This window comes from Eumetopias jubatus, unplaced genomic scaffold (assembly GCF_037043125.1).
Source record: "Eumetopias jubatus isolate StellerSeaLion01/CBP00866 unplaced genomic scaffold, mEumJub1_p1.0 scaffold_9, whole genome shotgun sequence".
NCBI lineage: Eukaryota > Metazoa > Chordata > Mammalia > Carnivora > Otariidae > Eumetopias > Eumetopias jubatus.
In genome coordinates, this window is record NW_028274815.1 from 116,025,997 (window position 1) to 116,050,556 (window position 24,560).

The 24,560-nt window shown below is 43.9% G+C and overlaps 1 protein-coding gene across 9 annotated transcripts in view; it reads left to right on the forward strand.

Moving 5' to 3' along the window:
- Positions 1–24,560, forward strand: part of RALY (RALY heterogeneous nuclear ribonucleoprotein) — a 78,842-nt gene that overhangs the window by 24,420 nt on the left and 29,862 nt on the right. For all 9 annotated transcript variants that reach the window (XM_028118510.2, XM_028118508.2, XM_028118507.2 and 6 more), the window contains one exon: positions 9,449–9,531. The gene's annotated coding sequence lies outside the window, so the exon portion shown is untranslated. The remainder of the gene's footprint in view (positions 1–9,448; positions 9,532–24,560) is intronic.

Genomic DNA, 24,560 nt, shown 5'->3' on the forward strand with positions numbered 1-24,560 from the left:
TCTTCTCAATGCAGCTGTTGCAAGTGCTGGCTTCTTTTCCCAGAGACCCTGTCTTCCTTTTTTTCTGACTGAGGCTATCCATGGCTAGCTCTAGGCTGTAACATCCTTCACTCCTGCTGCTTCACCATGGGTCCTCTCCTCTGAAGCTCCCTAGATTCAGTTTCTTCATCTGTGAGCAGACTGAGGTCCAAGTGTACTGTCCTCAGGAGCTCCTTTAGCCACCAGACCGGAAGTTCATTTTTAAGTCTAACTTTGGATCCCACCCTTGGTATCTGTAGTCTGCACGTAACTGAACTGAATCCCAGCTAAAATGTACAGATTCTTTTTTTTTTTTTTTTTTTAGATTTTAAAATTTTTAAAAATTTTTCAACACAGAGACAGCGAGAAAGGGAACACAAGCAGGGAGAGTTGGGAGAGGGAGAAGCAGGCCTCCCGCCAAGCAGGGAGCCCGATGTGGGACTTGATCCCAGGACCCTGGAATCATGACCTGAGCCGAAGGCATACGCTTAACGACTGAGCCACCCAGGTGCCCCCAAATGTACAGATTCTTTTTTTGCCTGACCACCTACTTGAGATTTTAATTTTGGGGTAAAATTGGCATTGGCATTGGGATCCTGCTTTTCCATCCCAGAACTGAGATTCTTGGGGCTGAGTCCCCCCTATCTACAGAACATTGTTGTTGCCTTTTTTTTTTTTTTTTAAAGATTATATTTATTTGTTAGAGAGGGAGAGAGCACAAGCAGGGGAAATGGCAGGCAGAGCAGGCAGAGGGAGAAGCAGACCCGCCGAGCAAGGAGCCCGATGAGGGACTCGATCCCAGGACCCTGGGATCACGACCTGAGACGAAGGCAGCCACTTTACCGACTGAGCCACCCAGGAGTACCTGTTGTTGCTTTTTAAGTACCTATTCAAAACCATTATGTGTAGGGGTGCCTGGGTGCCACAGTTGGATAAGCATCTGACTCTTGATTTCTGCTCAGGTCATGATGTCGGGGTCGTGAGATTGAGCCCTGTGTCTGGCTCCACACTGGCCTTGGATCCTGCTTAAGATTCTCTCTCTTCCTCTCCCTGTGCTCCTCTCCACCGCCCCCACCCCCACTCAAATGCTTGCGTACGTTCTTTCTGTAAAAACAAAACAAAAAACAAAACCAGTATGTGAACTTGATACTTGGAGTTCCTGGCTCCACATTGAGGACACTTCCAAAGTCATTCTGTACTGTAGGAAGTCTGGATGATGTGGGAAGTGTCCTGATTGGGAGTAGGAATCTGGCCCTTTCATGTGCTTCCTTCTGTGACTTTGGACAGATCCTCTTGCCACTCTGGTCTGCCTTTTCTAAAATGGTGGGGCCTCTTCCAGCTCTGGTCTCATCAGGGACAGAAAGCCATCGTCTACACAGTTCAGTTGCAGAGGCACTGTCTGTCCCAAGCTTTGGTGTGTGGGTTACAGATTATAAAGCCTTAGATTCTCCCTTCCAGCTAGGGTGGGGGGAGGGGAACCATCCAACTGTCTCATTAGCATGGAGAAAAGAAAACAGTAATTACTGGTGCCTCCCTTGATGATTCCTGCAGGGTTGGTTCTTCTAGGGAAGGAGGAGGGGGAAACTGGAGACAGCTTCAGCTGAGGAAGAAGTGCTGTTAGCTGTTAAGAAAATTCAGAGGCAAGAAATGATTGTCTTGCACATCTGTTGTATTCTCTGGACATTCCTCCAGGCAGCCTAGAGACTGCCTGGATTGAGTTTCATCTATTTATGGCATGAATAATGTTCTCATACACGGACATGGACTAAGCTCAAGAGCCCTAACGTCACCTGTCAGTAAGAAACCAGCTGCCCTTGAGGGCCTCCTTTTGTGATATGCTGGGCATCCTGACACCTGTCTTTGTTGGGGAGTAGAGGAGGGTTTTACTGAGCTATTTTGTGACCTGGCTGCATTTTTATGATGTTGTGAGTCATCTTTTTAGCCCCTATGGCAAGCCACAGCCAGTTGGTTTATTATGCCTGGGCATAGGCAGTCACACAATAGCGTCAGTCACAAGAGTCAAGGTCAGGTATCTTTGTGAGTGGGAGGAGTCTGGTAGAACTGTAAGACCATGGGATTTGGTCAAGGCTGGGAAAAGCAGGCCTCACAAGGATTGAGGCAGTTCATTTTGAGGCCAAGAGGTTAGAGTGCAGCTGGAAAAGAACTAACAACTTGGCAAGCATGGCTCCTAGGACAAAGGCTACTTGCTCAGTGGCTAATCTTATATTCCCTGCTGGATGTGGGCAGTTGTGCACCCTCAAGTGCTGATCAGAGCAGAAGTGGGTTTGAGGCCACCTGCAGGCGAGCCCTGTCTGATTGTGTTTGGAGCTGTTATCCTATGATTATTTCCTGGCACTGCTCATTCTTGAGTTGGTTGCCACCCTAGAGTCCTAGAGAACCCAACTTCTATTTTCCTTCTCCTCTCCAGAGGAAAATATCACTTCAGCAGTACCTCTTTGAGTCTTCCTGTAGGCCTTGGAGAGTCTTCTTTAAACAGCAAGGGTTTGATAGGGACATACTATTTAAAAACAATTTTTTTTTTTTTTTTTTTTGCTTTACAAATGTAGGAGATGATTTCTTCTATCAGAATCTTTCCTTAGCCCCCCCAAAGCACTCCCTTTTCTTGTCCCAGGCCTTTTGCTTGGTTCCCCACCCTCCCAAAAGCCTTTGATGTCTAGGACTCAGTTCTTCCCCAGATCTTCTCTTAATTCATTTCCTGGCTCCTTTCCCCTAGTTGCAAGCTGTAGTTCCTGGTTTCTGTGTACTCCTGTAGAACTTGTTCTTTATTATTATTATTATTGTTGTTATTTTGGTGGAATGCTCCAAAATAATGGCCTGACCCAAGGGAAGGAGTGCTTCTTTTCAGACTGACTTGTGGTGATCTGGGCCATAATAAAGTGCTTCCCAGAAATAGAGACGGTATGCACATGCAGGACACAGTACATACTGAGTCTTGCAAAGGTGTTCCTAGCATTGTATTCCCTCCCAGTGTTAGGTGTTTTGATCAGGTATTTTGAGTTCAGCCCAGGCTGAACCTCTCATGGCTTCTTGACTGTTTGATATAGTCTTAGAACATCTTATCCTTTTGGGTGTAGTATCCAGTTTGGGAATAGTCCCTCTCTCTTCTCTTACTGCAACAACTGGCTGAGAGCCCTTTGCGAAGGTCTGGTAAGCCAAGTCCTGCAAGTCTGGATCTTGATGGTACACTTATATTCCACCCCTGCCCATCTTTTTCCCAGGCATGCAAAACCAGTAGTTGCTTCATCAAGTACAAAATGGGAGAATTTGGTCCATTTCCTAAAATTTTATTATTGGTGCCTATAGGTGGTGGCGGGGTCTTCTTATGTTTGAGCCTGAGAAAGTACAAGGTATATAGTAGAAAGAACAGTCTTTGGAGTCAGACCTTGGTTCCAGTAAGTTCTATTTCCTAGCTGTGTGGTATTAGACAAGTTATTTTTCTGAGGCTCAGTTTCCTCTTGTAAAATAGGGATCATTTTATTGACCTCAAAAGCTTATTAGGAATAAATGAAAGTAATTAAGGCTTTGGGCATAGGACATGATACATGATAGGTAATGGCAAATGTGCATTTCTTTTTTTTCCTCCTAGGTCTTTTTATTGTTTCTGATTCATCCTTTTGTGGTACTTAAATGGAATAACAGTACCTATCATTGAGTCACTTTTGCTAGGCTCTTAGGTATGGGCTTTCCCATGCTGTCTTATTTATTTTTCCCAATAAAACATTTACGAAACAGGAACCATTTTTTTAAAAATTTATTTTATTTATTTGACAGAAAGAGCACAAGCAGGGGGAGCGGCAGGCAGAGGCAGAGGGAGAGGGAGAAGCAGGCTCCCTGCTGAGCAGAGAGCCCGTGGGCCTCTCAGCCCAGGACCCTGGGATCATGACCTGAGCTGAAGGCATTTAACCGACTGAGCCACCCAGGTGCCCCAAAGCAGGAACCATTTTTTCCCTTTAAATTTTTTATTGTTATGTTAATCACCATACATTACATCATTAGTTTTTGATGTAATGTTCCATGATTCATTGTTTGTGCATAACACCCAGTGCTCCATGCAGAACGTGCCCTCTTTAATACCCATCACCAGGCTAACCCATCCCCCCAACCCCCTCCCCTCTAGAACCCTGAATTTGTTTTTCAGAGTCCATCATCTCTCATGGTTCGTCTCCCCCTCCAGTTTCCCCCCCTTCATTCTTCCCCGCAGGAACCATTTTTAATAAATGTAGGAAACTGAGGCATAGAAGGTCAGTACCTTGCCTAAGGTCACAAAGCTAGTTAAGAGACAGAGTAGGATTCAAGTCCAGGTGTCTGATTCTAGAGTCTGAGCTCTTCACCACTCAACTGATTATTACTACTTGTACTTTTCCTGAGCAATATGTGACTTCCAGTGGTTCTTGTTTTCTCTCTGCTTGGACCTGTTGGGATTTGCATGCATGTGGTCATGAGTTGTTTTGTCTTGGTTGGCGCCTCTCTTTCGATGGAGGTACGGGCAGTGAAGTGTCTGCCACAGTTCCTCCTAATCCTTTCACTCAGAGCAGGTCCTTCAACTGAAGGGTGGTATAGCCCTTTTTCTTTCTTTCTTAAGAGACCATCCCCTCATTCTTTCTTTACCATTCATATAGAACCACATAAATTTACTGTTCTTGCCAGTCTTTTTGATCCCTCAAAAGATTCTTCAGAAGAGCAGATGCTGGCTCCCTCATTTTACAGATACGGAAACTAAGGTTCAGGAAGGTGAAAGGACTAGTCCAAGGTCACACAGCGAATCAGAGGTGGAGCTGGAACTTAGCTGTTAGGTTTTCTGACTCTCAGCCCAGTGTTTTCTCTACTAATTTAGGAAGAAGGAGAGGTATGTTTGTATAATTTGCAGATCAGACCTAAAGAAGGTTAAGCTGTATTAGGACTCAGGATGTAGAGTTCTGAAGGGACCTTGCCGCCTTCATCCACATCTTCACCCCAGTTCTTGCACACACATTTGAGGAACTCAGCAGAAAGGGAGTAATTCTTTTTCCCTTAGGGTTCAACAAAACTTTCATGACAGGGAGCTGTGGTGAAGCATCCAGAGGATGTCAGTGTCTCCTCATCCATAAGGAAGGTTGGATTCCCAAGGCTTACTAGCCTGGAATAACCCTTGGAGGAGGAGCAGAGGAGTATCGGAAGAACCGGTATGTCTTCTGACCTCTGCAAGCTTTAGCCTAAACCAGGTGAAGGTTGGGCTGAGGCAGGACGGTGGTAACAACTGAGGATTGGAGCCTTGAGGAGTTTCATTCTATCTCCTGCTGGTAGATTTAGTCTGGGGTTTTGGACAAGCAAGTTCCCTTCATTTGAAGTTTATAAAGAGGAATTCTTCGGCTGCTCTTTAAAAAACAAACAAACAAACAAATAAATCCTTGGTTCTGGTACCAGAAAAGAAACCTTTCCCAAAGTCTGTGTCTCAGACAATTCCTTCCTTTTGTCTCCTTCCTTACCTTCTTCTCCTTTCACCCTTTTCCTCTCCCTCTCTTTTCTCTTATCCACCCGGCTTCCCTTCTTATCCTTTTCTCTCCTCACCTCTCCCTTAACTCCTGAAAACAAGAATGGAAAAAGGGAACCTTCAGACAACAGATTAGTAGATAGCTGGTATTAAAGATGCTGGGGCCGAGAGTCATAACGTAGAGCTTGAGATTTTGGACCTTACTTCTAGACCTCAGAGCAAAGGTTCATGGGGAAGGTGCTTATTCATTCATTCACTCACAGTGTCTCCTAAGTATAACCTGCCAGGCTCTGTGTCAGATACTTAGGCTATTCCAGTTAATAAGACCCTAAACCTGCCAATAAAATTACAGTCTTATGGGGAAGACATTAGCAGCAGTAGACCTTCTCCCCTATTCCCCCATTCATATCATTGGATTTTTTTTCTAAGTTGTATTTATTTAAGTAATCTCTATACCCAGCATGGGGCTCGGGCTCCTGACCCTGAGATCAAGAGTCTCATGCTCTTCTGACTGAGCCAGCCGGGTACCCCAAATCATTGGCTTTTTAAGGTAGAAAGAACTTTAGAGTTTATCTGGTCCTCTAGATCATAAAGTACGTAAGTAACCGTATGCAGGCTTGGGTTCAAATCCTAGCTGTGCTACTTACTGGCTGTTTGACCTTAAATGGTACAATTAACCTTGCCCATATTCAGTTACCTTGGATATCAAATGGGCACCCCATCACCTCTTCACAGGGTAGTATGAGGGTTAACCTCATAACATCTAGCCCAGTGCTTGGTGCATAGTAGCATGTGTCTTTCTGTCATTCTGCATCAAGGCTTGGCTTAAGTCCTTGCTCCTGTGAAACTTCTGAGGCCACCTCCAGTCAGCCTGATTTCTTCATTTTTACAATGCGTGGAGCACTCTTTGTACTGTTGGATCCTGCCTAATATTAGTAGTAGTCCTTTTGCAGGAAGTTCACATAGTCCCACCCTGGAATGCAAGGAGCCTAAGGATAAGAACTGTTCTTATTCATCCCTGTGCCATCTGTAACCCCTAACTTAGAGCTGTGACCATGACCAGCCACGCCCAGGAAGTATTTTTTGATTGATGGGCTTAGAAGGCTTCTATAAATATGCTCGGTGTTTTTCAGTGAAAGAAAGAGCTTTTAAAGACCTGGCCTGGAATCTCCCATCCTAACACCTCCCCCATCTCCTCTTCTGTTACTGCAATGATTCTCACAAAATCCCTGTCCTATAATCAGGATGGGGATTGTATCTCCATTTTGTAGAAATCTGAGGCTCAGATTAGAACCCAGGTCCCTTGTTAGGTGATAGATCCCGAGTAAGGTAAGAGTAGCAAGAATGAGAACAGAAATCTTAACTGAGTAGGTCTTCATTCTCTGGAACCGGCAAGAATCTTTACAAGAAGAAGGAACAAAGGAACTGGTTTTGAGGCTTAAGCTGATGATGAGGCCAGAGCCAGGTGTAGTCACAGAGATGATTCAAGAATATGACAGAGTGGTGAGAAAAAGGGTTCAGGATAACTTTATAGATTGGCTAGGCCTTGGAAGATTAAGAAGGATTTGAATACGTACAAATAGACAGGAATTCCAAGTGAGACAACAGCATGGACGAAAGGATGAGAGCTGGAAAGCCCATGACAGAGGTAAGGCAGATGATGACCAGATGAAGGCATACTGAGCAAAGCTGAGGTGATTGGGAGCCATGACTTTTTTCATTTTTCTTTTCTGAGCAGGGGAGTGGCATTGGGAACATTAGTCTGGCAGTGTGGACTCAGTGGTTAGCGTAGGAAGGGATAGGGGGAGACTACTGAAAGACCAGAGAAGAGGCTACTGTAACAGTCTGTCCTTATAATGTCAATAAATTTTAAGAAATATTCCAGCCTTGCAGGCAAGAGATAGTGAGATCCTGAACCAAGAGGAAGTTGTCACAGTAGGGAATAAAGAAGAACTGTTTGGATGTAGAGCTCTTAGAACAATAACGAAAAAAATGCATGAGGAATTGTGGGAATGGGGCATGAGGAAAGGAGAAGTTGGAGAGTATGAACATTTGGAGTCTCAGTACTTGGAAGAATGGTTATACCATTCGCTGAACTCTGGAGGAGGAGACGAGTTCAGTTTGTTGACATATTGAATTGGAGGTGCTAATAGTCTTTTCCCCTTACTGCTCACCTCCTAGTATCTCTGCCTTTGGCCTTTGACGCGGGCCTACAGAGATTCTTCAGTTCCATGTGTTTGCTCCTTTGCCTCCAGGCCTGGAGCCCCCTAGAAACCCCTTCACCCATGTCTTGGAACAACTGTCACTCTCTTGTGTGAAATAAGATAGTCCATGTAAGATTCTTAGCCTGGTACCTAGTCTGTTTCAAAGGGTACATTCATCGTTAGTGGCTGTTAAATGGCGATGGTCATGGTTGTCGACGCTTTCTGCTCACAGTAGCTAGAGATTAGAGAAGCGTGTGGAACCACCGGACTGAGGGACTCAAGAGTCATTCATCTGGTATTCAGTAGGAAACCTGGACTGCAAGTAAACGGAGAGGATTTCAGGCTGGGGGTTATTGAGGCTCTGAGCCATATTGGCTAGGACTAGAGAATGTTTCCTGTCTTTTTTTTAAGAAGTTGATGTAGTATGGTTAAGAGGGCAGGGCAAGCCCCAGAGGATGGACTTTCTGGGTTTAAGTCTGAGCTCTGCCTTCTGTTAGCTGTGTGGCTTGGGCAAATTTACTTATCTGAGCCTCAATTTCTCTAGTAGTAGAATGGGGAAATAACATAGCAACCTTTATAAGACTGTTGTGCAGATTAAATGAGTTAATATAAATAAAGGGTTTACAACAGTGCTTGGCATGTACTACTGTTCTCCTTAACCCTGGAGTCTCCGTCTCCTCTCTTCCACATTCCAGGTAAATATAGCCATTTCCCTGTTTTTCAACCATCCTCACCAACAGAAGAGGGGTTGAGTAAAGAAACCTGAGACCAATTTTAGAGTGCTTGAATTGTCCCAACTGGGGTCCGGGTTATCTAAGCTGGAGGAACCTGGCCCAAGATTGAGACAGAGTTGTCTGGATGATCTGAATTCCATTCACAGTTCTTTTTTGTTAAGATTTTATTTTTAAGTAATTCCTACACCCAATGTGGGGACTGAACTCAAAACCCTGAGATCAAGAGTTGCATGCTGTACTAAGCCAGCCAACTGCCCCTCCATTCCCAGTTCTGCCACGGATTTACTTTGACCTTGGGCAAGTCACCTAACCTCTGAGCCTGTTTTCTCAGGTGTAAAATAGGGAGCGTAATTAATTCCTCCATATATATTTAGTATCTCAGTTTTTCCATCACCGCATTCTAGTTATATTGACTTTCTTGTTCTTTAAGCATAACAAGCTTATTCTTGCCTGTTATTGCTGTGGGGTCTTTATACTTGGTATTCTCCCTCTCTGAAACAGTCTTCCTTCAGATCTTTGCAGCTCTTACTCCCTCACTTCATTCAGGTCTCTTTCTGGTGGTCACCTCTTGGAGAAGGTTTCCCTGATTTTTTTTTTTTTGAGAGAGAGAGCACGAGCAGGGAGGAGGGGCAGAAGGAGAGGGAGAAGCAGGCTCCCCGCTGAGTAGGGAGCCCCATGCGGGGCTCGATCCCAGAACCCTGAGATGATGACCTGAGCTGAAGGCAGATGCTTAACCCACTGAGCCACCCAGGTGCCCCAGGTTTCCCTAATCATTTTATCTAAAATAGGCCTCATTCCCACTCCTTGTCATTCTTTCCTCTCTTATTCTGGTTTATTTTTCTTAATAGCACTTAGCATAACTTGAAATAATGTATTTAATTATCAACCTATCTTTTGCAAAGATGCGAGACATGTGAGAGCAGGAACCTGGAATACCTGTGCTGACCTAAGTTCATGCCTGTTCTGAGCAGGACCCTAACTGACTTCTCTCTCTGTTTTAGGTGAGCCTTGTTCCCAGAGGCAGCTGGTGCTGACCCTGTGACCCAAAAGAGAAAATTGTGGGCTGAGCTCAGCCTTGGTACTGGTGAGTGAGGGTCTTGGGCAAACTCTGGGCAAGCTTGAGCCAAGATATAGGGTAATTAGTTTGGGGCTTATTTTTATCTTTAGTACAGGTAACTTCTAGGCAGTTACTCTCTCCATGTCTGAGAGACTGGCATAGGCAGGCTCCTGTACCGGGGGGAGAATCGAACTTGGCTTTCTGGGAACTGCCATAAGATGGTTTGGGATCATTTGCGGTGAATAAGGCAAAGCGGGATCAATTCCTTCTGGCTTCTGCCAGCTGCTTTGTCTTGGAAGTTATCTTGGACCTGGTAGCTAAGCCCATTCTCCTATAAGCTCTCTTAACATGACCTCATAGCCCTTAGAAACTTTCCTGATTGCAGTCTTGAATGTGACCTACCAAGCCCCTAGGTCAACTTCAGAAACTAGTTTTAATCAGTCCTGGAAAATGTGATGGTAGCTAAGCCCATTCTCCTATAAGCTCTCTTAACATGACCTCATAGCCCTTAGAAACTTTCCTGATTGCAGTCTTGACTGTGACCTACCAAGCCCCTAGGTCAACTTCAGAAACTAGTTTTAATCAGTCCTGGAAAATGTGATTATGAATGGTGGTGAGGTTGGAGTGAAAGAGCTGGGGTCGTGTGAAAGGGAAGTCAGGGGAAACTTAGAAAACCACAGGTAGTGAGATGGGAAGGGAGGTCAACACATTAAGAACCAATTGTGTTATGGGTCTCATTTAATCTAGACAAAACCCCATTTTATGGATGAGGGAATTGAAGCTCCGGAAGCACAAATAATTTGCCTGAGGTTTGCATCTGAGAATCTTTAAAGCTGATGTTAGACCCGGTCAGTCTATTTTAAATACCATTGCTCTCCCTGGCTTGGCAGGCTTTCCTTGGACTGCTATTCTCCCTGGGATCCTGAGTTTTCTTATAAAGTTCAAGAAGACAGACCTCCTTAGGGATTCAGGAAGGAGGTCTAGTTATTTGAGGGACCCAGCAGGGCAGGCAGGAGTTGGGGGTCCTTTCTGAGGCAATGGTGTTTCTAGTGAGGGAGCCAAGAGGCTAATAGAATCTTCTCTAGCAGTTAGAGGCCCAGGCTCAATATAACTAGGAGGAGAAGAAAACACCTGTAACACATGAGATACTGTAAACACTCGGGCCAGCAGAGATAGGGACCTAGACAGCTGGATTGGGGTTGGGAAACCTGGGTTTTTATTTTCTTTCTCAACATTTGTCCTTGGACAATCTCCCCTCCCCTATTTATAAAATTGGAATGCTTCCCCGCACCCCCACATGTCTATTGTATGTATACCAGCCTGCAGGATGTTGCAGAGAATCAAATGAGAAATGCGTGTTGGAAAGCTCTGTGAATTGTAAAGCACCATGACTGAAATGAGAGAAAGTGAGAAGAAAGCATTATAAGTATCCCTGGCACCTTAGTCCCTGACCTGTTTGCTACTCCACTCCCCAAAGGGAAAAGGGAAGGTTTTCCTTTGGAAATTTGTGCTGTAAATCTTCTTCCATGCCCTTTTCTTCCTCTTCTTGTGCAGATTCTACCTGAAGCTCAATCTTTCCACAAGGGAAGGGACTCCAAGGCACAGAAACAAAGCCAGGCAGCATAGGCAGCATGATTTGCAGCAGGTGGGTTGCAGAGTGCAGGTTTAAATGCACTCACACTGCCTGGCTCCAAGGCCACTGCTAGCACAGATATTAAAGCACTTTTCAAGGGTCCATCCCCAGCATGTGTCTCCACTCACTGACTAATTCCACATAGATCTTGCCTTGTTTCCTACTGTCCTCTCAGAAGAGGAAGGCTGTTCCTATTTTGGCCTTAAGTACCCTGCCCATCCCCACCCCTCACCCTCCCAACTGCTAGTGGAAAAGGCACTTATACTATGGCCTCATAATCTTGTCAGGCGCCATGGTCATCCAGTTTTCCCACCATCTCTCTCTTGCCCTTGGCCAGTGATATAGGCCACTCTCTTTACATTCTCTAACAGTGACATTTATGTTCTTCCTTCTTCCTGAAGGTGTACAGAGGGCTCTGTCCCCAACCTGGTGCTCTTGGAATCCGCATTAGCCAACCTTCCCTCCTACTCTGAATCTCCAGGCTCTTGCTGCCACCTCTTACTGTCTGGTTAACCTAAGTTCTGTAGCTTCTGGCTTTCCCATGGCCTGGGTGCCCAGCTTGGACCTTACTGTTTTTGTACCAGCTGCCCTCTGAAGAAGTTCCATCATTGATTGTTTCAAAATATGAATGATTCCATGTAAAAAAGTATCTTGCTTATTTATCCAACATACTCAAGTTTCTACTAAAAACAAATTTCAACTAAAAAGAAGGAAGCAAAACATTGTCATCCTTAAGCCCTTGCACAGCACTAATTTATTCCTATTTTTATATGTTGTTGTAACAGGTTTAGCAATCTGGTTTCTAAACCCCCATAAGATTGAAAGCAGCATATCAAAAAGGGAGGAGGAGCTGCTATATTAACAGCAGCAAGAGGTGAGAGCTGAGAGCTAACAGTAAGGGAAGGATGAAAGAAGAATGGTAAGAAAGAGAAGTTAAAATGAGTATGGAGGCCATTCACTTTAGGGGCAGACATCTGTGTGCTTCAGTGAAGTAGAGTTGTTAATATTTAAGGTAGTTCTAGGTTCCTCTTGAGACCGGGGGTATCAGAAAACGCTAAATTATTTATAATGTCTACTATATTATCAGATGCTATACTGAATGCTCTACATAAGTTGATTTCATTTTCATAGCAGCTTGGGAGGTAGGTGGTGATATTCTCATTTTAGAAATTACTGAGGCTTCGAGAGAGACAAACAGGCAGTGATTGGAAGAGCTAAGCTTAGAACCCAGAAGAATCCAGCTCTAGACAACCAAGTTTTTTCTATTATCCTATCCTAGCCTATAGGCTCTTTCCTATATATAAAGACCTGAAACCCTGGTCTTTCTCAGCCTCTTGAGCCACTGGTTTCCCCCTGCCCTTTTTTTTTTTTTTTTTTGAAGGTTTTATTTATTTATTTGACAGAGAGAGACATAGCAAGAGCAGGAACACAGCAGGGGGAGTGGGAGAGGGAGAAGCAGGCTTCCCGCAGAGCGGGGAGCCCAATGTGGGGCTCGATCCCAGGACCCTGGGATCATGACCTGAGCCGAAGGCAGACGCTTAACGACTGAGCCACCCAGGCGCCCTCCCTGCCTTCTTTTTATTCATTCTCCTGTATAAAACTTTATTATTTAAGACATTCGTTCAGTGAGTATTATTGTCAACCATGTGCCAGGAACAGCTTTGAAATACAGCAGTGAAGAAGATAGTTTTCTCTTTTGTAGTTCAGATTCTAGTGGAGGAAAACAGATAGACAAATGTCTATGTATGAAGAAAAATAAAGCAGGGTAAGGGAACAGAGAGGGACTTAGCAATGAAAAAAGGCCTCTATGAGAAAATAGATCTGTGCAGAGATATGCAGGATCTGAAGTAGTGAGCTCTGTGTGTATCTTGGGGAATAACATTCCAGGCATAGAGTTCAAGTTCAGAGACCCTGAAACCGTTGCATGCTTATTGTGTTTGAGGAGCAAAAGGAAGCCAGGTGGCTGGAAGTGGAGTGAGCAAGAGGGAGAGTGGAGTATGGAGAAGTCATAAGGGTAGACAGGGACCCCAGATCATGCAGGGCTTTATTCTGCGTGAAACAGGAAGCTGTTAAATTGTTTTGAGTAGAGGAGTGATATAATCTGACATCCAGTTAAAAAAAAAAAAAAAAAATCCCTGTGCCTCATTGCACCAGTTAAGACCTCCAGCACAATGTTGAATAGAATTGGTGAGAGCAGACACTCTTACCTTGTTCCCAATTTTAGGAAGAAAGTGTTCAGTCTTTTACTATGAAGTATGGTATTAGCTATAGAGTTTTCTGTAGATGACTTTTATCAGGCTGAGTTCCCTTCTATTCCTAATTTACTGAGAGGTTTTACTATGGATGGATGTTGGGTTTTGTAGATTGTATGTTTTTTGTCCTTTATTCTACTAACATGGCACTACATTGATTTTTGGTTATCAAACAACCTTGTACTCCAGAGTAAATCCCACTTGGTCAGAGTGTATGATCCTTTTTAAATGGTGTTGGATTTGCATTGCTATTTTGGTGAATATTTTTGCATCTTTGTTAATGAGGAATATTTTTTTTTTGTGAGGTCTTTGATTTTGGTATCATAGTAATAACTGGCCTCATAGATTGAATTGGAGAGTGTTTCCCCCTCCTCTGTTTTCTGGAAGAGTTTGTGAAGGGTAGGTCTTACTTCCTTTTTGATTGTGTGATACAATTTATCAGGGAGGCCAGTGTGGGCCTGGGCTTTCTCTATTGGAAGGTTTTTAATTATTAATTTAATTTTTGTTTCTTGGGGTTTTTTTTTTTTTGCTTGTTGTAGGTCTACTCAGATTTTCTGTTTCTTTCTGAGTCATGTTTGATAATTTGTGCCTTTCTTGAAATGTTTTCATTTCATCTAAATTGACTAGTTTCTAGGTTTAAAGTCGTTCATGGGGGTGCCTTGGTGGCTCAGATGGTTAAGTGTCTGCCTTCGGCTCAGGTAATGATCTCCAGATACTGGGATCGAGCCCTGCATCTGGCTCCTGGCTCAGGAGGGAGTCTGCTGCTCCTTCTCCCTTTTCCTAACCCCCTGCTTGTGTTCTGTCTCTCTCTCAACTGAATAAATACAATCTTAAATACGTACATACATACATATAAATATAAAAGTTGCTCATAGTATTCCCTTATAATCCTTTTAACTTCTGTAAGATCAGTAGTGGGTATCCCCTTTTTCATTCCTGGTTTTGGTAATTTGTATTTTCTCTTTTTCTTGGTCAGTCTTGATGTTTGCCAATTTTGTTGAACTTTTCAAAGAACCAACGTTTGGTTCTGTTCTTTTTCTATTCCACTAATTTCTTTCTGTAATCTTTATTATTTCCTAACTTCAACTTTCTTAGGGGCTGGTTTGCTCTTCTCTTTCTAATTTCTTAAGACTTAGGGTTTTTTGTTTTGTTTTGTTTTTTAAGGTGCTTTGCAGCCCAAACGAATGGTCTTCAGTATGTAGAGCTTCTGAGAGGGCCTAACTCAGAAACAATGGGGTGGACAAGTTGTCTGCATTGTATATGTTACCCACTGGGAGGGAGGGGGCTAGGGCTAGACCCCTAGTGCTGGGCAGCCTTAATGCTGCCCGTCCCAAGTCAGGATTTGGGTCAGGCCTGAACTTCATGTAGGAGGAGGGCAGGTGACACACAGAAAGCCAGAGCTTCCCCGGCTTCTGAGGAGATTTTGTCGAGACACAGAGTTGGCAGAGGTAGCTGCGCACCTCACAGACTTCAGAGGCTTCAAGATGGCTTTCGAGACCTTGCAGAATACCTCTATTGCCAGTTAATGACTGAGATTCTAAGCAGAAATTTAATTCTGCTAAAGAAATAAGGCTTAAATGCAGATCCCTTAGGTAACATTGAGGTGGAAGAGCTCTGAGCAATGCCTGGGCTCGTTGGTTACTTACATGTGGTCTTTAGTTCCCTCATCTATAAACAAAGAGTAACAACTTCTATCAAGGTGTGTCAGGCACATGTCAACTAAGTGTTGTATAAAGCTGTTAGATACTATACAAATATAAGGGACTATTCATGTTAGTAATTCTGGCAATAGGGACCAGGGACAGAGTCTGAGAAGGTCCAGGAGCAGTAGCAGTGCATTATTATCCTTCAAGGTGTGGGATGAATGTCTGACCAAAATGGACTTTGTAGCTTAGTAAGGCACAGGAGGTTCTTTGTCTGCCAGTGTAATAATCAGAGGGCTCCTAGAGAATTAGTGGAGAAAATCTGAGGGAGGCCTCCAGAGTAACTCATATAAGAAGCAGCTGTCCCTGTTCTTTTCCCACCCAGGAATTTTGCCCACATTCTATTACTCTGGTTCCAGAAACAGCCGGCTTTCTTGAGGGTTGCTGTCACAGGAAAGCAATAAGGTCCAGCTCACTTGATGGGGAAGGAATAGTATGTAAAGGGCTCTGGGCTATATTGGGCCTGTGTCTCCCTCCTTCCTTCTCTAGTTTTCATTGAAACTAAAGAAGATCTTTCTGTCTCACTGGGGCAGCAGCCAGACAGCAGAGGGACTGACAGGTCCTGTAGGTCAGATGAGCTAGAAGGCAGTTCTAAGGATGTGGCAGAGAGGCAGGGTCCTGAACCTAAGAATAAGGCCAAGAGATCAAAAATCCAAGCTGTGAAACTGGGAAATAAGAGATCAGGAAACCAAGGTCTATCAGCAACTATGGTGTTAGAACCCTGAGATGAGTACGGCATGAATTGAGGGGATTTACGATTTAATGGGGCAGATACAGAAAAATAACAAAACTGTCCTACAGAAGACCCATGTTAACACCAAAGCAGAAATTGCTTTTGAATTAATTTGTCATTTTGTATTGTCTGAATCTTCACTGCTCCCCTTCCCTCAGGGCCTCCCCCCGCTCCCATCTTCCCAGTTAGGATAATATGTCAAGAGTTACTGCACTAAGTACATAGGGCAGGAGACAAAAGTTACCTACAGTATACACCTTTCCTGTGTACTTCTGAGCTGTAGTTTCCTCATCTGCAAAATGGGGAACAAAAATGCCTGTATGGTTTTTGGGATGCTAATAGGAGATGAAGAAAAACATGCCTGGGCTGGATTGGTGTTCAGTCACTAGTGACTGAAATAAATTCTGATACCATGTGTTCAGTGTCAGATTATAATGGAAGGTGAAGATCCTGACCCAGGCTCTTAACACTGTTTTCCTAACTCCATCTTCGGAAAGCATTTAATACCTCAGGGCCTCTGTTTCTTCTGCTCTAAAAAGAAGGAATGAGGTAGAAAGTTGACCTGTAATTGCTGATGTCCCTTCTAGTTTTGTGCCTCTAAAGGCACATGGGTCTCTGTGGTTCAAAGGCATCAAAGTCAAGATGAAACAAAAAGTCGAGGGGGTCAAAGAATCCTCACTTTCAGTCCTGTTCAAGGCTACAGCAAGGACAGTTAGAGAGAAAGAGCCATTATCTGCAATGAGCAGGTGTTGGAAGTGTCTGGGAGTCTGCTTCAGGGGCAGTGACCTGCTTGTCACCCAGCATTTGGAAAAGAAATAGCAGAGCAGATCAGAATGGCCCAGAAGGTTGGAGACTGAGTAGATACCTAGTATGAGAGAGACCATGAGGCGTAGGACCCAGTTTGTGCTCCATTGCCTAACTCTATCTTGGTGTTCCCAGTCAAGCTGTTTCTCTTTCTGTAGCCTTCATATCCCCATCTGTAAAACGAATTAGGTGATGTATTCTCCAAGGGCTTCTTTAGGGCTCTCTGAAATTTCATTGTTCACTTTCTTCTGGCTCTCTGTGGTGTTGAGGATTTCATTTATATGTGAAGCCTTAACAAGCCAAGCTTTGTCTAGCCCTAGAGTATTTAGAATGCCCTTGAAAGCACTGTTTCAGGCCTCTAAGAATCATAAATTTTCAAGTTGAGGAATGCCTTGGTCCACCTGGTCTAACCCCTCATTTAACATTGGGAGGTAATGCAGCAGAGTAGAAAGACTACAGGCTTTGACAGCCGACTTTGAATTCAAATTCCTACCAGTACCAGCTTAATCTTACAGAGCCATAGTATCATCATCTGAAAATGATGACAGAGTGACAATAGAGTAGGAGGCGCAAGAGAATTACCTTTATTTGGAGGAGGAAAGAAAAAGCTGAGGACAGAGAGATAAAGCCACCTGCTCAGGGTTCAGGTCAGACTAGAACCTAGGTCTCTTGTGTCTCTGTCCAGAGTTTTCTTCTCTAGAGCCAAGGTCAGTTGTACTCATGTGTATGTTGTAGGAGAAATTAGAACTGAAAGCATGTCAGCTTTCTTAACATACTCGCCAACAGCCTTCTCAATTCCCCTGTGGCGTGTGTCAATAACACAGCCCGCACTTGTTTTAGGAACAAGCGCTCCATAAGCACTTCTCTTTGATTTGCTTTGGCTGGTACAGGATCCAGATGCTCTTAGAATAGCACATCAGACTCTCCAAATCAGTCCATTCCCATTCTGAGCAATTCGTGGCTCTGATCTGCTGCTGACTGGGGTTTGTCCCCAAGTCCTCCCTACCTGTCATGAGAATCACATTCAGTCGTCTTTTGCTATTTGCCCTTTCCCTCTTGATGGGAGTAACATTTATTGAGGTGTCTACTATGTGCCAAATACTGTGATAGGTACTTTAAATTATCTCCCTTAATCTTTGTAATTCATTAAGTTATTAATAGCTCCAGAGGGAAAAGCTGAGGCTCAAGGAAGTACATGAATTTGCTTGAGGTCACATAGTCTGTGAAAGAGCTGGGTTTGGACTCAGGATAGATTCTGTAGTAAGTTCTTCCCTGAGTACTATACTGCCTCTCTGGCCTTAGCCTTCCCTGAGGATAGACTATTCAGGAGTGCCCAGGAATAGGCATTTAGTGGCTTTAGCATAATGGGAATATCTTCCATGCTTTCAGTGCCATTTTCCCGTGAGTTTCTTCTCTGCCTGCCTCACACCAGCTTCTCCAGGACCCAGGTGTGTGGCCCAGAGATCCAAGCACTAAGCAAGGGGCCAGATTTCCATCTCCAACATGGAACACTACATCCCTCGTAAAGAGTGTACTTGTCATGGGGCGCCTGGGTGGCTCAGTTGGTTAAGCCACTGCCTTCGGCTCAGGTCACGATCCTGGAGTCCCGGGATCGAGCCCTGCATCGGGCTCCCTGCTCAGCGGGGACTCTGCTTCTCCCTCGGACCCCCCCCCCCATGTTCTCTGTCTCTCATTCTCTCTCTCGCAAATAAATAAAATTTTAAAAAAAAGTGTACTTGTCATTTTTGGAATTGAATGAGGGAATATTTTAAGCATTTGTAACAGCAACTCTGAAATGCAGGGAAGGAAGAGAGAGGGTCTGTACATCTCAAGTTTGATAGGCCTCCTTCAGGGGCCTGGCAGAAGAGACATACACACGAGATTTAGGAGGAAGGTTGTTCTAGTAGGTTGTCCGATCTGTACTCGCTTTTCAGTTACAAAGCACTTGACTTGCAGAGATCTTACTATCAGGAAACTGAAGGCACCTGCCTTTATGTGACAGAGCCAGTAGCTAGAATCCAAATCCTTAGTCTTGATAAAGCCAGTAAGTCTGAGCCCTTCCTGAAAGGGTTCTGTCCCTGGTCTTGGGTCCCACCCAGTCTTCAGACACTTTAGTCTCTGCCCTTTTCTGAGCCTTTTGCTATTTGTCCCCTTCCTCACCCATTGCTACTCAACTGCTGGGGCTTCTTAATGAGACCCCCTTCTAATGATAGATTTTTTAGGAATAGGGTAAGAGGATATATTTTTGGCTCTGCATTTTCCCCAGGATCATTTGCCATAAAATGATGGAATTTTAAGATGTCAGAGTGAGAAGAGACCTTAACTAACAGACATCAAGTTTACAGAGAAACCCTTTATAATTGTGAAATTGAGGCCCAGTAAGGGGCAATAAGTAATATGCCCAGGGTCACACAGTGGCAGGTCTCCTGACTCTCAGCCTGGTGCCCTTTCTACTACACTGAGCTTTATGTCCTTTCCTAAGTGACCACCTGTTCCACTTGACTAACATCCGGTGCCTGGATGTCAGGCTTCTTGTGCCTCCTTGCATCTGGTTCTTTTGAGGTAGGCAGGCCTATGGGAGTTTGTACTTTGTCAGGGCATAATTCTCATACATACGGTGAGCATGTGTCAAGTTTTGTTTGATTCATGAGTATGGAAACCAGAAAGAGAAGAGCTGAGAAACTGGATTTCATGTTGTTAGTGGAAAAAAGGATTGCTGAAATTAGATTGCTAAGTTAGATTCAAAATTGATTAATGTCCTAATGAAAATGTAAACCTTGGCCTTATCTCCTCTGCTTAGAAGTGCATCACCGTCTTGGTTTTCTACACATTAACCTCTAACGTTGCAGTTTTCAAAACATTTGGGCTCTAACCATTTGTTCAATGGTAAGTCAAACAAAATTCTATTCTCCAGAAGTATCAGATGAGCATCAGATGACTCTGAGATGTGTATTAAAAAATGTTCTAACATGACTTTAAAAGGTCACCCAGTCATCTTTTTGCCTTTTTGCCTTATTTCTAAGTTTTGGATAATTTTCCTTAACCTACCACCACTGAAAATTATCAGAGCCTCTTGTATGTATTAAAACCAGCTAGAGCTGTCCCAACCCAGGAAGGCACCTTTCTGCTCAGGGCACAGACCTGCTTGCTGATGACTGCTACCAGAAGCTTCAGCATTCCGTGCTGAAGCTTCTGGTAGCAGTCATCAGCAAGATCTTGAGCTATCTCCTACAGTTCTACTCACTGGCTTGGAGCTTGGCCTTTGCTGTTCCTAGATTTGCTTCTTTCTCTGGCCAAGGAGGCTTTTTCCTTGCTTCTGGTTTCCCTCAGGGCCATCTTGGATGTAAAGAAGTTACATAGTTCCATCTGGAGGAAGTTAGTTTTGAGCACAGAGTTCTATTCCGGTGAAGTAAGTAACTGCTTTGATTATGTGGTTTTGTCTCTGAACATGTTGCCCATCTTCTCCTTATTGCTACCACCCAAGGCCAAATTTTAATCCTCTCTCACCAGGACTATTTTAATTGTCAATTAACTCCTCTCCCCACCTCCAGTCTCTGCTCCTGAAGTGTAACCTCCTTTCTCTCTCCATAGGTTTTAAAATACATTTCTTATTCTTATTACTTCCTGCTCCTAAAACCTCTAGTAGAATAAATCCAATCTCCTTAGGCTGTCATTCAGGGCTCTGCAAACTTTCCGCTGCTTCTCTATCCCCTTCTTCCTCAGGCTCTTTATTCCAAAGGAGTTCATACTCCTTTGTGGGTAGAAATATTAGGGAAGCCAACTTTTGGACAGTATGAAGGCAGAACTGCCTGATGGAGTCTACCAAAGAAGGTTAGGAAGTGTTCTTAGTTGTGGTGCCATGTTAACACCCAATTTGATAAATATTTGTGGCAGGCACAGGGATATAGGTCCTTAGGGATATGGAGAAGGCAAACGCATGGTCAAGGCCTTTGGAGCCCATAGTTGATTAAAGATGACCGGCAGGTAAAATAAGTAGACTACAGTGACATCAGTATAATGGAAGCATATACTTGTGGAGATGTTACTGTGGAGTGCTTTGGGAAGATGGAGGAGGGGGACACTAAGGGAGGCTTCACAGAAGGTGATATTGGAGTTGGACTTCAAAGATGAGGTATTTGACAGTTGTGAAAGAAGTATTTGGTAATTGTGAAGGGGAGTCTGCAGCTCCTAAGCAGTGAGACTAGTGAGGACAAAGACACAGAAGCTTTATGTGTATGTCTCAGAGAAGGGTGTAAACAGTCCAGTGTAGCCAGAGTAGAGGATTTCAGGAATAGAGTGTGGTTAGGGTTAAGGTTAACAGTAAGTTGGCTAAATTGTGTAAGGTCTGATATTCCAGGTTAAGGAAATACTGTGTGTGTTGTGTTTCATACATAGCATGTGATAATTATCTTTGAATTAAGTGATATGTATTTGTCTACTTGTGCATGTGTGTAGCTGTGTGTTAGTGTGTGTGTATTACATTTGGAGATAATTTGTGAAGATCCACTGAGGCAAAGTGAACGTTAAAAATGGAGCCAGAAGGACAGGTTAGACCTAAGCTTACTTGGGCTTGAACTTCTGAGATGTTCTCCAGTTCCCAGGCCCATATGTTAATCATTGCATGCTAGAATTGGAATGAACTTTCGAGACCAGTTCATCCATTCATTCATTCAGTTCTCTATTCAGCAAATGCCTGATACTACTCGTGGAGCTGGGATATGGTAGTGAACAAGTGAACAAAACAGACTGCCTTCATGGAACTTGTTGTAGTGGGGGAGACAGAAACTGAGTAAATCATTAGTTATTCTATCATTTTGTATGTGTTACAAAGAAAGATAAGCAGGAGTAAAGGGTTAAAAAATGGCCGGGAACCCCTTTCTGAGGAAGATCATTTTCAGCTGATAGAAGAGCAAGTGAAAAGTCCCCAAGGTAAGAGCATGTTTGTAGAAAAACTAGAAGGCAGACAGTATGGCTGGAGCAGCACCCTTAAGGGGAAAGAAGCAGGAGATCAGGTTGGAGAGGGAGCAGCTGAGGCTAGAACATAGGGCCCTGAGGTGCATTTGGCCTGTGAGAAAATGAGGCTGAGTAATCAATAGCCAGGGCCATACAGCAAGTTATCAGCTACCGCCCTGGTTCAGCTTCCCTGCCTTTGCCTCCCTCCTATCTTCTGGCTTTGACCCAAGATTAACTTGAATCTCATTTAATCCCTTCTCCCCTCCCTCACTCCGCTCTCTTTCCTCTTGTGCCCGGGGCTCCTGTCACACCATTGTGGTGTTTCATTTCAGGCTACTTTTCTTTATCACATAATTAGCATTTCCCAGACTCACCTTTGCACACATGACCTGGTAATGGCTTGCTTTCTGGAAGGTCAAAGCTAGAGAGGTCCTTGGACACTCTCTTATTTCAACCCCCTGATATTAGAAACCCGGAGAAGGCAGGTCATTTGCCTAAGGCCACCTATCTAGTTAGTTGCAGAGCTTGATTTCCTTTGCCACCCGGTCTCTGGCTTTTTATTTTCTGCATGCTGCCTCCCTTTCTTAGTGTCCATCAAAAGGGAATCAAGTTGTGACCCATGTAGTTGGCAAGAGCAGCTAGCATTTAATGGTTCTCTGCTGTGTGCTCTTACTTTAGCTTTTTTATTTGGTCTTTGTCATGTGAATTTATTGTTCTGGCCAGTGTCTTTGAACTACTATGCTTTGCAAAGATAGCATGTTGCTAAATTCTGCACTCATATTCATGAAGTCCCCACACTTGAATAAGCAGCCTGCTCTTATCCTCCAGTCTATATCCAGGCTTGTCTTTGAAGTCCAGCCCCAGTCTTATCTCCAGAGAAGCAATGTGGAAAGGGTATAGGGTTTGGAGTTGGCTATACCTGGATTTGAATCCCAGCTTTGGCACATACTGGGACAAAGTAATCTTGGATAAGTTACTTGACCCTTGAGAGCAATTTTCTTATCTATAAAATGGGGGTTGTTAATACCTGCTTAATGGAGTCATTGGAAAGATTATTTATGGTATTCTATGTGTATACCTCAAGGCTTCTATAAAGAGAAACTTACTTTTCCTCTATGGTTCATCCTGGATGCTCTCCCTTTTTTCTAATTATCTAATAGCTAACACTTAGAGGAGTTTTCTGTGTGCCAAGCACTGTGCTAAGTACTTTTAAAAAAATAATTACGGCACATGAGTCTACAATTTTCTCAAAGTTAAAAAATTGTAGAAAGCATTAATTTCATTTTTTCTACTTGTATTCTTTTTACGTGTGTAGATAGATGTCAGGTTAGGATTCAATGTGTACCTATGTTCTAGTGTTGCTGTTTCCTAGCTGTGTAAAGGATGACTCTTGACCTCACTCTTAAATGTTTTTCCCACCAGTGCCTTAATATTTCCTCCTGTAACCATTTGGAAACCTGACATGCTTACCTGCTCACCTTGGAAAATGTGTTGATGACTGAGCAGTAGTAATTGGGCTGGCCCTATATGACTTATGACTTGGAGAGGACCAGATGGGGAGGCAGAGAACTGGGTGCCTGGGAGCCATTAGATCAGGGATTGGTAACTCCTCTCAAATCAAATAAATCGAAAGATTTCTAGGGTAGGAGCCTTGGTATAGTGTTGATGGTGACTCTCCTTGGATTATGTTCTGAGAATAAGGGGATTGCCAGCTCCATTGAATGAGAGGACCAGCAATGCCTAGCCACCCTTGCTTGTGCCTGGGCAAAAGACAGTGTGTGGTGGCAAATGTCCCAGCATGGCTGTGGCTGCCCACAGACCATTTCTGTCATTCATGACATCAGCCCCTGACCTTGTGTTAGCCCCCTGGAAAAGGCTGCTGTGGTTTGATAGAAAGAGCCCAGTCTCTGGAATCACATAGATGTGAGTTAAAATCCTTGTCTACCAATTACTAATTGTGTTTTTTAGTCTAATTCTTAGTTTACCTCTCAGAGCCTCAGTTTCCCTTTCTGTAAGATAGTGCTATTGATACACTTTTGGGATTGTGAGGATTCAGAATACTTAGCTAAATAGGTGTCACACAATACCTGATACTTACTGAGCAAACGGCAGGTTGATCTGTTGCGATTAGCTCTGTGAAGACCAGTATCTTTAGGAGGTGGCATTAAAGTCAAGGCCGCTTTGATTCTCTGACCACCTCCCCACCCCCACAGAAATGCCCTGGATTCCTCCTTTCCTTCCTCAAGTTCTGGCCCCAGAAATAATGGGCAAGAAAGAGCCTCTCAGGCTAGTCTCTGTCTCCCCAGGTGGTATATCTGAGTAAGCAGAATTGTTACATAGCAGACATAGAGGACCAGGGCAGGTAGCTCAGGTGGCAGCTGATGAACAAAAAGGCTTCTCTCTGTTCCCAATAAATTGGTCCTTGGGGATCCTAGCTTTGAAATTCTAATTGACACAGGAAGGAAAAGATTCATTAGGCTCTGGACTCATTAAAATGCTCTGCTGCTCACCTACGATTTATTCTTGGCACTTCGTCAGGAGGAATTAAGTAAACCAACGGGCTGGGAGGCTGCTGACAGCCTAGTCTGCTTGTGGAGTGGGGTTGTTGGGCTTCCCATGTTATGTAGCACACAGTTGGCCTCTGAAGTTCCGCACCCCTAGACTTAGCATGTGTCTAAGACTGGTATGCTGTCGGTGCTGAAAGGACCTTTTGAGATGATTAATAGATAATAACAGCTCACTGATGGATCATCCAAAGAAGGACTGGGGCTTACCCAAGATCACCGAGCACAGTAGTGATAGAGCTAGAATTAAGAGTCAGGCTTCCCGACTTCGAGGCCAGGAGTCTTTCCCTGCAACTCCTTTGGATTTCCAGATCCAGTATTTCATTCATTCAAGTATTTGCTTTTAGGAGATATTTTTGACACATCTGTGTGCCAGGTTGTGTGATAAACAAAACAGTCATGGGAGGAGAGGGA